This window comes from Mastomys coucha, unplaced genomic scaffold, assembly GCF_008632895.1.
Source record: "Mastomys coucha isolate ucsf_1 unplaced genomic scaffold, UCSF_Mcou_1 pScaffold3, whole genome shotgun sequence".
Lineage (NCBI taxonomy): Eukaryota > Metazoa > Chordata > Mammalia > Rodentia > Muridae > Mastomys > Mastomys coucha.
In genome coordinates this window covers 33804524-33814412 of record NW_022196909.1, presented here as the reverse complement: position 1 = coordinate 33814412, position 9889 = coordinate 33804524, and positions in this window count along the sequence as shown.

Here is a 9889-nt window from a genome sequence, read left to right as displayed (position 1 = left end):
GAATAACAGGTTAATACAAATTATTCTATATGCAACACCAATGCAAATTTCCATAGCCATGATGATGAATAATCTATCACTGGTAAAGCCTTTAAGAACACTGCATTCTCACTAAATTCTTGAAAAACTTCCCGAATCCATTAGGAAAATAAAGGCTCAGAAAAACCTAGATAATTTGTTCAAGACTACAATAGTAAGTGCATTGAGCTGGCACATTTTGACTCCTGATTCTGTCTTACAAAGTTCTGACCTGCCCAGATGTGGGATCTCAAAGCAAGGACACTGAGCCGATGAACACGTTTAAGGCACATCAGTGAGCAGAATACTGGGAATGGCAAGATAACATGGAGAACATTGAAGGCTCAGGCTACTGCTCACCTGTAGCTGACATTTCTTAGGATGTTGGTTCCTCGGGGTCTGTTAGCCTTTGCCAGTCCCTTAGTTCTCAGAGAGTTAGTTACTCTTTGCTCTTGGCATGCTGTGTGGTGGGACACTAATCAAGAACTCTGATATCCCAGGTAGGTAGGTGCTCCAAAGCCAATGGGACCCATGTTTTCTCTCTGGAATTTGACTCCTGGACAAACTAATAAGCAGACATTGCCATATCTGTTGGGGCTTCATCAACCTGTAGGTGGCCACATCATTCATTCATTCATACATACATACATACATACATACATACATACATACATCTTATTGTGCTTTGTTCTGGAAGTTGTTGTAGCCATTGATTCCAGGCTTCCAGGAGGCCAATGTTTTCTTCTGTCTCTTTCAAAGTTGGTCTCCGGGTTGCCTATCAACTCCTGAGTTTCTGGTACTTTTCAGTCTACCTTCAGGCTTCAGTGAGCCTGAGCCAATTTCCACATTGTTGATGGCCACCAAAAGAACCTGATTGAAACACCGGATCTTCGGAGGCATGTCAAGGAAGTTTTCACAGACCTAGCAGAGGGACAGAAGTGACAATATAGGTGCTCATCTGTATTTTCCTAATAAGGATGGAAAACAACCGTTAAAGTCTCATTGTTTTATTAAGAACAAAGATTAATGGATTTCTCCCAGGGACAATATGTACATCTTGAAAGGAGAACATGAGGTAAAGCCGGGGGAATGAGATGGAACACCAAATCCTGTCTCATCTTCATTCAAGGGCATATCGAGAAGTTCTAAGACTTGGAAACTACTTATTAATGTGAACCTTTTGTTATTTAAATAGAGTATTTCTATTTATATTATATAAATATTTAAGTTGTATATTGTATTTTATATGGTATATCCCATGTGTTATGTATATCTATATCATATATACCATATAATCATATATAATTCATACACCATGCACCACACACCATACACCATATATTATATATTATAAGTAGGTATAATTAAAATATTATATTATTATATATATTTCACTGGTGAGAACATTTTTTATTTGAAAAGCATCAAATAAACATTTAAAGTAGTTCAGTCATTTATAGAGATTCAGTCGTAAAAACATCCAAGATCTGCACGGTGGAAAGTGGAAGAGTTTCCTTTTTAGACAGGAGGAATAATGCAGATTAAAGTCTAAAAGACACAAGGAGTTAATGCTCCAAGGTTCTAGATGGAATAGGAAGAGAGAAGTCAAACTGTATGCACAAAGAAAAGGGCTAAAGGGGAGAGATGGCTCAATGATTAAAAGCATTGACTGCTCTCCCAGTGATCCTGAGTTTAATTCCCAGCAACCACATGGTGGCTCACAACCATCTGTATGGGCTGGAGAGATGACTCAGCCGTTAAAGGCTAGGCTCACAACCAAAAATATAAGAAAGGGGCTGAGGGGAATTTGCATATTTTATAAGTAGAAATCAATAGGCATCTTTTCTTGCTGGTTGAAGAAAAAAATAAATAAAAATTAATAAACAGGAATGAAGAGGTTAAGCACATTGATCGACAAACCAAGAGAAGAGATGATTGGTTTAGACGCATAGTAGGACCAGACCTCAGAAGATGATGTGTTCTGGTCTACAGAAAAGCCCAGAACTTTGCATTATCAAGACCCTAGGTGTACATAGATCTGTAACATAGAAGACAGCTGATGGTAATGAAAGACACATGATTCTTGGGTGAAGAAATAAACATTAATCTTTGTTCTTAAGGCTGCAGTTCTCGACCTGTGGGTCTCAATCCCTTTGGTGTCTGCATATCAAATATCCTGTGTATCAGGTATTCATATTACAGTTCACAACAGTAACAAACTTCCAGCTATGCAATAGCAGTGAAATACTTGTATGGTTGTGGGTCACAATGTGAGGGACTATCAAAGAGTGTGAGCCTTAGGAAGGTCGAGAACCACTGCTCTAAGAACATCGACAATAGAACAGCAACTTCAAAACAAACATTAAGGAACAAAATGGACACTAAAGAAAATCAAACCCATGATGGCCTGGGCCAGTGCTGGACCTCTTAAAAAGAAAAAAATCTAAGAGAAAGAGGTGGAAACGGAGGCAGACGCCACTGGCCCAGCCCTCCACTTTGGGGCACAGGCAGGGTGGAAGGCAGCCAGAGGAGCAAGGAAGTGGTAGAGAGATGGGAGAGAAAGAGAAGCGAGCGGAACACTTAGTGTGCTATGGCAAGAGACAGAACTGAAGACTGACTGTGGTGAGGAACAGCCTGATGGGAGAGGCCGGTGCTGCCACCTGAGGCTATGGGGCTGTGCTGCCGCCGATGACCATTTCTAGGTCCGTGGCCCTGCCACAGCAGGGCTCTGTGTCCAAAGGCCATGCAGACATCTGTTGTCAAGGCTGTTGCCCGGGGCCATGTTGATGTCTGAGGGTGACAGTGCCAGCAGTGACCATGGACATGAGAAAGTAGGCCCTGGAGATACTGGCCCTGGTGGTGTGGGTGCAGGAGAGCTGGCCTTGATGGGGTGAGGATGGGAGAGCTACCGGGCCGACCAACTCAGCTACTACCCATGCCCAGAACCAGGACTTTGAGCTGGCTCATACCAACATCCCACCTACGAGCTTCAGGAGCACGTAAAGGGGCCGGTCCTACAGAAAGAAAGCTGCAGGGTCTCCAAGGCTCAGGGCAGCAGCCGGATGTCCGAGAGGAGTTCAGCATTGATGGTGAGGGTTTAATATTGATGATGTGGCAGAAGCCAGAGGCTTTGAGCTAGACTTATGACTCATTGCAACAAGCATTTGCAAGAAAAGCTGTTTGGGCAAAAGGGTGTTCTGCGGGACATACGGCAACTTCCAAGGCAAGATTATTTATTTATTTATTTATTTATTTATTTTTATTTTCTTTTGTGGGGAGGTTCCAAGGTTGGAGGTGGGTATGGAAGGACTGGGAAACGAGTGGGATTGGGCTTCATGATATGAAATTCACTAAGAGTCAATAGAAAATTATGGGAAAATGATGAAGACAGAGAAGGTGAGAAGCTACTGCAAGGGCAGAGGGTGGAGAGGGAACCTGGCGACTCCCAGGTTTCAGAAGAGGAGGCCACAACAGCCGTAGAGGAATGATAATCAAAGCCATATGCTGAGGAAAGAGCTGTGTCCCCAACCCACACGAAACCGTAAGAACCCAGAGCAATGAGGAGTCACCACACACTGCCAACATGAGCAGAGACTCCTACTTGAACATGGCGGCTCAAAATGTTTGAATTAGAAGACTAAAACCAAACCATGCACTTACCAGTGCACCATGCATTTACCAGTTCAGAAGGAAAAATGTCACCTTGTAAAGATTGATCATCATGCTTCTGTACGAGCAAAGGCAATCATTTGAGAAAAATCTTTATTTGGGAGGAGGAACATTTGTAACCCAAGATGTAATAAAACCACAGATTTTATTTCATATGGGACAGTACTAGAAAGCTCTTCCTCATTGTTCTGAGACTTGGAAACTTCTTACCAATGCACTCTCTTTGTTATTTAAATAGGATGTGAAATGGTCTAGAAACATATAAGAAATAAAACACAAGAAACAAAAAAGAGGGATCATAGGCTCTGTACCTGTTAAGTTTCCTTATGTCAACAATCAATTAAATATTGTAATTCAAAGCCTGAGAGGGTCTTGTGGCTATGTCCCATTCTCACAGCATCTGACTGTGTGGCCCTCTGTGTTTTCTGGTAGACAGAAAACCAACCAACCAACCAACCAACCAACCAACCAACCAACCAACCAACCAACAGATATTCAACTAAGGTCTTGCCTTTGGGATATAGTAAAAAGTAAAAGTTTCAAAGGACTATGCTCTAGCTATCATTGGTGCCAAAGAATTGAGCAATGGTGTGTCTGTGTCTTGAATAATACTAGTCATTGAAAAAGTTACAACTAACCCACTGGAAAATTCTGCACTGAGCTTCTCTTCACAGATTCCTCTATTTTAATTGAATAAAGCAACGCTGAATACTGAAACATTATGAAGAAAACACAGCTAACTGTTAATGTTATTAACCAGAAAATGGTGAGATTTTAGATTAGTCTTTTCCCTAGAAATGTAGTTTTTTCCACTTGAATCCATATTACTTTATTAAGAAGACAATGGAATGGGTATTTTAAAATCCCAGATATTCGGGCGATGCCAATGGACACATCACAGAAGCAAGACTTGACTCTCAAAATAATAAAGATGAAAATGACTTCATTTCTACTTTCATAGACATTCAAAATAAGACCACCATGATTTGCTTTCCAGATCCATTAGAGGGGAGAAGAATTTGAGTTTGGCTCCGCCTGTAAGGGTCGTCTCCCATCTTGTGGCTAAGAATGTTCAGAACACAGCTTTGGAAATGAGCATGGTGACATTCAGCAGATCTGACAGTGGGCATGCCCATGACCTCCACTTCTAGTAACTGCAGCATCACTCATAATGACAAAGCATATACACATATGGCACCCAGCAACAGGAAAACAATAAGACAGCCATTTACAGCAGATGACAGACTGTTCTTAATTATATCTGACTGTGAGCTAAAGATGCATCTAATGTTATGGGGGAAAATACTGAAAGGGAAACGTGAGAGTGAGTGAAGACTGCTCATATAACGATTCCAATGTTGTTGGCTTAAGCACCTGTCAGCCCTTGTTTTTCTTATGGCTTCAAACATCAAGCAATAGTAAACACTGAAGGAAATGGTACATTCAGTAGTCATTACATCTGAGGATGGAAGGAGACTTGATGCTGGAGGAAGACAGTGGAATGTGTTGTTTGGTCCTTCAGTTTTGGCTTCTGCAGACAGCATGGAGCACCCGAGGCATGCATAAGAACACAGTGATTGCAAAACCTGACAATATGTATGATATCACTTGCCTAAACACATCACAATAAAGCATTCGTAACATGTTTTATTTATGGTATAAAATTTATAACTTTAAAAATAGGTTTGAACTTGATGTTTTGATTTTTTTAAACATCCTGTATGACCACAGCTAAATAAAATATTTAAAACATAAGATCTGAGAGGAAATGAGGAGAAAACAAATATTGGTTATATCTGGAGAGTGTATATAGTTTTAAATCTTTCCTTAACTTTTCTATATTTTCAATGCTTTCATGATAGCTATGTAGTATATTTTTGCATATAGAAAAACTGTAAAGGACTTCTAGGCACGATGATGCATTAAGAGCCATATCCGTTTAAAAGCAGATGAAATTCACTAAAATAAAATAATTATAGATTCTATTCCTCTTAGAGAAAGAACTAAAGAAATAAGCCAGAGTAGGAAAAGCTCTGTCTAAAAGCAGCCAGGCGGCCGGGATCCAGCCACAACATTCTCCTCTCACACAGCCCAAGCTGGGTGAAGTGGCCAGGGAAGCATTCTCATCATGCACTGCTGTCCCTCTAATCAAAAAAAGGGTCCAGGCTGTGAAAACAGGAGCAGAGGTTGGACCAGTGTGGAGGCTGAATAGAGGAGAAAGGACCACACTGGCGCAGTCTGTGGAGACCGAGGAAGGAGTGTGGATGAGAGCCTGATGCTGGGACCAGGAGGCAATGAATGGTACGGAAGGCACCACCGCCCCTAACCTAGCCTGGGCTACTGCACGAGAAAATGGAAAGTATGCAGGAGGGAAAGGCAGAAAGGTGGGTCATCTGCACCCCAGAACTTTATCTACACAAAATTCTGTGCTTAGAAATAATCCCCTTAATACCAGGATGGGCATGTAATTGGCAGGCGATGGGATTGGGCATGCTCGGACCAGGAAGCGCACTTCCATCGATCATACCCTCACCTAGAAGGAAGCAGGACTTAACTTGTTAGAATTACTGAGGCCAGCAGCCTCGCCCAATGCTGACGATGACACAGACAGCCCAAGGAGAGAGGAACCACATCAAACCAATGAGGAGAGAGGAACCGCATCACGCCAACGAGGAAAAAAAAAATGCCTACTGAAGTCCTTCCACTTCATTACATTTTCAAATTTTTAATTTTAACTTGTAAAACTTTGCTACGCTTTTGTATTTTGGCTGCTGCGTTTTAGCTCGTCTCCCAACGGAAAAGCCTTTATGGCTAGTTTGCGTTTCTCTGCTACTTCATACACCTTCGACCTCTAACGATATGATGCTCTTCTCCTTATTCCTAACTTAGTCCGTCTTCTCTCTCATTTCACATTGCCCCTCATGTCCTTATTGACATCTTGTTCTCCTTGGCTCTGTCACAGACAAATGGTACCCTAAGGGTACACTCTCTGCCACCAGAAAGCCACTATGTACAAGTAAAGGGCAAAATTTACCCAGAAGGTGTGACAACTTCATCTATGCCCTGATGTTGGAATTCCCATTCATATGAAGTAAACACTAGAAGACGTAAGAGCGATACAAGAAGGGCGGGAGACTTCGGTACACGACTGTCGTCTTTATATGAGTCATCCGAACTAAAAATCAGCCAAGAAACTTTAGAGATGAGTGATATCCTAGATCAGTCAGCTGTAGCAGGAAATTCCACCAAAAAGATGAGGAACATCCATTCTTTTAAGCAACCTGGGAAAACGTCTCTAAAACCCTTCACAGTATAGGCCATAAAACAAACTTTTATGAATATAAAAAATTGATAGATATGCTTTGGAGATTTGAAGCACTTGGGCCTTAGGGCGCTAATTTTTCTTCTTGAAAAAAAAAAGGGGGGGTTCCAGTCAATATTTTCAACACTCCAATGTTTCTGTTTGAAGTGCAGTGTGAGTTTTTAAATTTGCACATTAAAGACTTTGAGAAATTTGATATAAACAACACACATACACATACCCCACAATAGAAATCTATCTGGTTATTTATTTTATCCCATGTTTGCCAAGCGCATTCGATTACAGATTTTTTTTTAAAATCAAAATATGTACATTATCATGTAGGGAGTGTTCATTTTTAGGCGACCCAGTTTTCAAAGCCTGGTTTTAGTTTCAGAGAACTCAAGAGCATGAGGTAGGCAGAGTTTTGAGAAAGTGATGTATTTGTGAGACAGATGTAGAGACAGGTTGGAGAAAAAGTGACTACTGGCCAAGTCTAGTCTGTGACCACATTAGTGTCTGCAAAATGAAGCAAACCCATCTATGTGCTAGACTGTAAAACTCTGCATATGTTGAGTTTATTAGCATGAATCTGATTCCTGAAGGACACCAAGGGTTCTGTGGGAAACCTGGGTTAGTCATGGTAGGAACAAACACAGTTGTGTGAAGCCTGACTCTGTCTCACCGTGCCTGCTGTCCACCCCGGAGCTCCTGAGAAGAAAATTACTAGCAAGCTAAAAGGAGATTTGTGACAACTTACCCCACACCCCTGTGCCTGATGGGGATAACGCTGAAGGAGCCCCTGGCTCACATTTCCAATGGGTTTTCATTAATTCATATTTCATATTCATATGCATGACAATGACTAAATTTCAGAGCTTAATTTCCCAAACCCCGAGGGGACACAGCAGAATGATCATGAATATTTTTGAAATAATGTGACTTAAACACTGTAGGCTTAAACACCTGTCTGATTATTGGCTTCAAAAAATGGTCGGGGTGCCTGCTGTTCACGTCCTGTGATCAGGGTAAACAGTGCTCACTGAGCTAGAGACAGAGGTGCCGTGGTATAATCCTGGTGTGGAAACGGATACAGATTCCTGTTAGAAACATCAGGAGAAGTCAAGGATCGGTAGGGAATTCTGGGACATGAGATGGGAAACGTTTTGGAGAGTGAGGGTGATCTCTGAGTATCAGGAAAGGTGCCAGCCATGGTCTCTCTGTAGAGATGAATGTGTGCCGTGATGAATAGCATATGCCTACCTTATGAAGAGCACTTAGTACGTAGTACTGGAACAAAACACAGGTAAGATAATCTAGATTTATTACACAGCCCTTTCACGGATGACAATGAACCTATCATTTAAAAAGACAAATCAAATATACATAGAGTTATAATATACTAGAGGCCTGCGGCTTTGAGACACGCTACATCAAACAATGAGCAGCAGTATTCAGTGTTAATCCTCGTGCCCTCAGCTGAGTAGCTAACCTTGTTCTATATTACAGTGGCTGTGTTATCTGCTACCTGTTGCCTTCCCTCCAGCACTCAGCCTCCAACTACTAATTATTAGTTACATAGGTAGTGAAGATGCTGGTGATGATGCTCTTGGCAATGAGGGTGGTGATGCGTGTCATTTATCATGAACTTACGGCCAGAGATGGTTAATTTTTCTTGTCAACTTGACGAGGCCATAGACTATCCTTAGGTTGATGAAACACTATTTTGGGTTATATCTGGAAACAGTATTTGAATTAGCAGAATTCAATAAAGAAAGGGTTCTTCTCCAGTGCGAATGGACATTTGCTAACCTGTTTTACGGTTTGAGTAGAACAAAAACATTGAGAAAGGATTCACTCACTGTCTTTGAGCTGAGACATCTGTCTCTACCTGTCCTGGCTCTTTAGCTGTCAGGATAGTTTGAGAGAAGGCAGAAAGAAAGGGGAGTTTGAGGGTCATGTTTCTAGAGAAGTTATTTTGGGACTCTGCTCCCTCCAAAAAGCACAGAAAAAATCCTATTTAGACCTATATGAGCAAAGGGAACAAGTTGTAGTCTAATAAACATGTAAGAATGATTCCCCCCGCCCCCCATGTCTTATGAAGCACACAGGAGAGAGACATGCCTATGTAACAGTCAAGACCAAAAGTCAAAATGAAGCACAAGAACCAAACTGGTAGTAGATGTTTGGAGAGTTGATCACCAAGTGAAAGCATAAAGCAGGGTGATTGCGGGTGATTTAAAAGGGAAACGTTCATGAAGTAAAAACCCCTACAGATAAAATAATAAAAACCATGTCCCATTGGAACTGAGCCAAGGACCACAAAAGCAAGAAAACAGGAGAGGCAACACAATAAGATAAATGAAATATGAAAGAGAGACAAGTTTTAAAAATAATTTTGATATACATAAAACATTTCCCTTCCAAAAAGCATCAGTGACATTAGGAGACCATAGATAGTTCAACAAATCAAACCCAGGATCCATGGAATTTAGAATCAGTGGACAAAATCCGTACAGACTAATGAACCTGATTGGAATATAAGTCAACTTCCATTGCTGTAACAAAATATCCGAAGTTGGTAATTTGCAATAAAAGGGGTTCATTTATCTCATAGCTTTGGAACCTTAAAGCCCAAGACTGGGAGATTGAGCTGCCCCATTTGCTCAGACTATGGTTAGCTCTTCCCCACCCCTTTCCAACTGACTGACAATGCAAGTGAGCAATGGAACTGGTGCCAGGTATATACACGAGGTATGAAACATGCCTTATGTTAAAGACATCAGTCCAATCTCTGGAGAGTGTGTTCCCCGAGAGACACTTCGAGTACATCCCCTGAGAGACCCTCTTATAGCCAGTGGCCCAGGAAGTTAATTACTTTTTACTAAACCCTACCTTTAA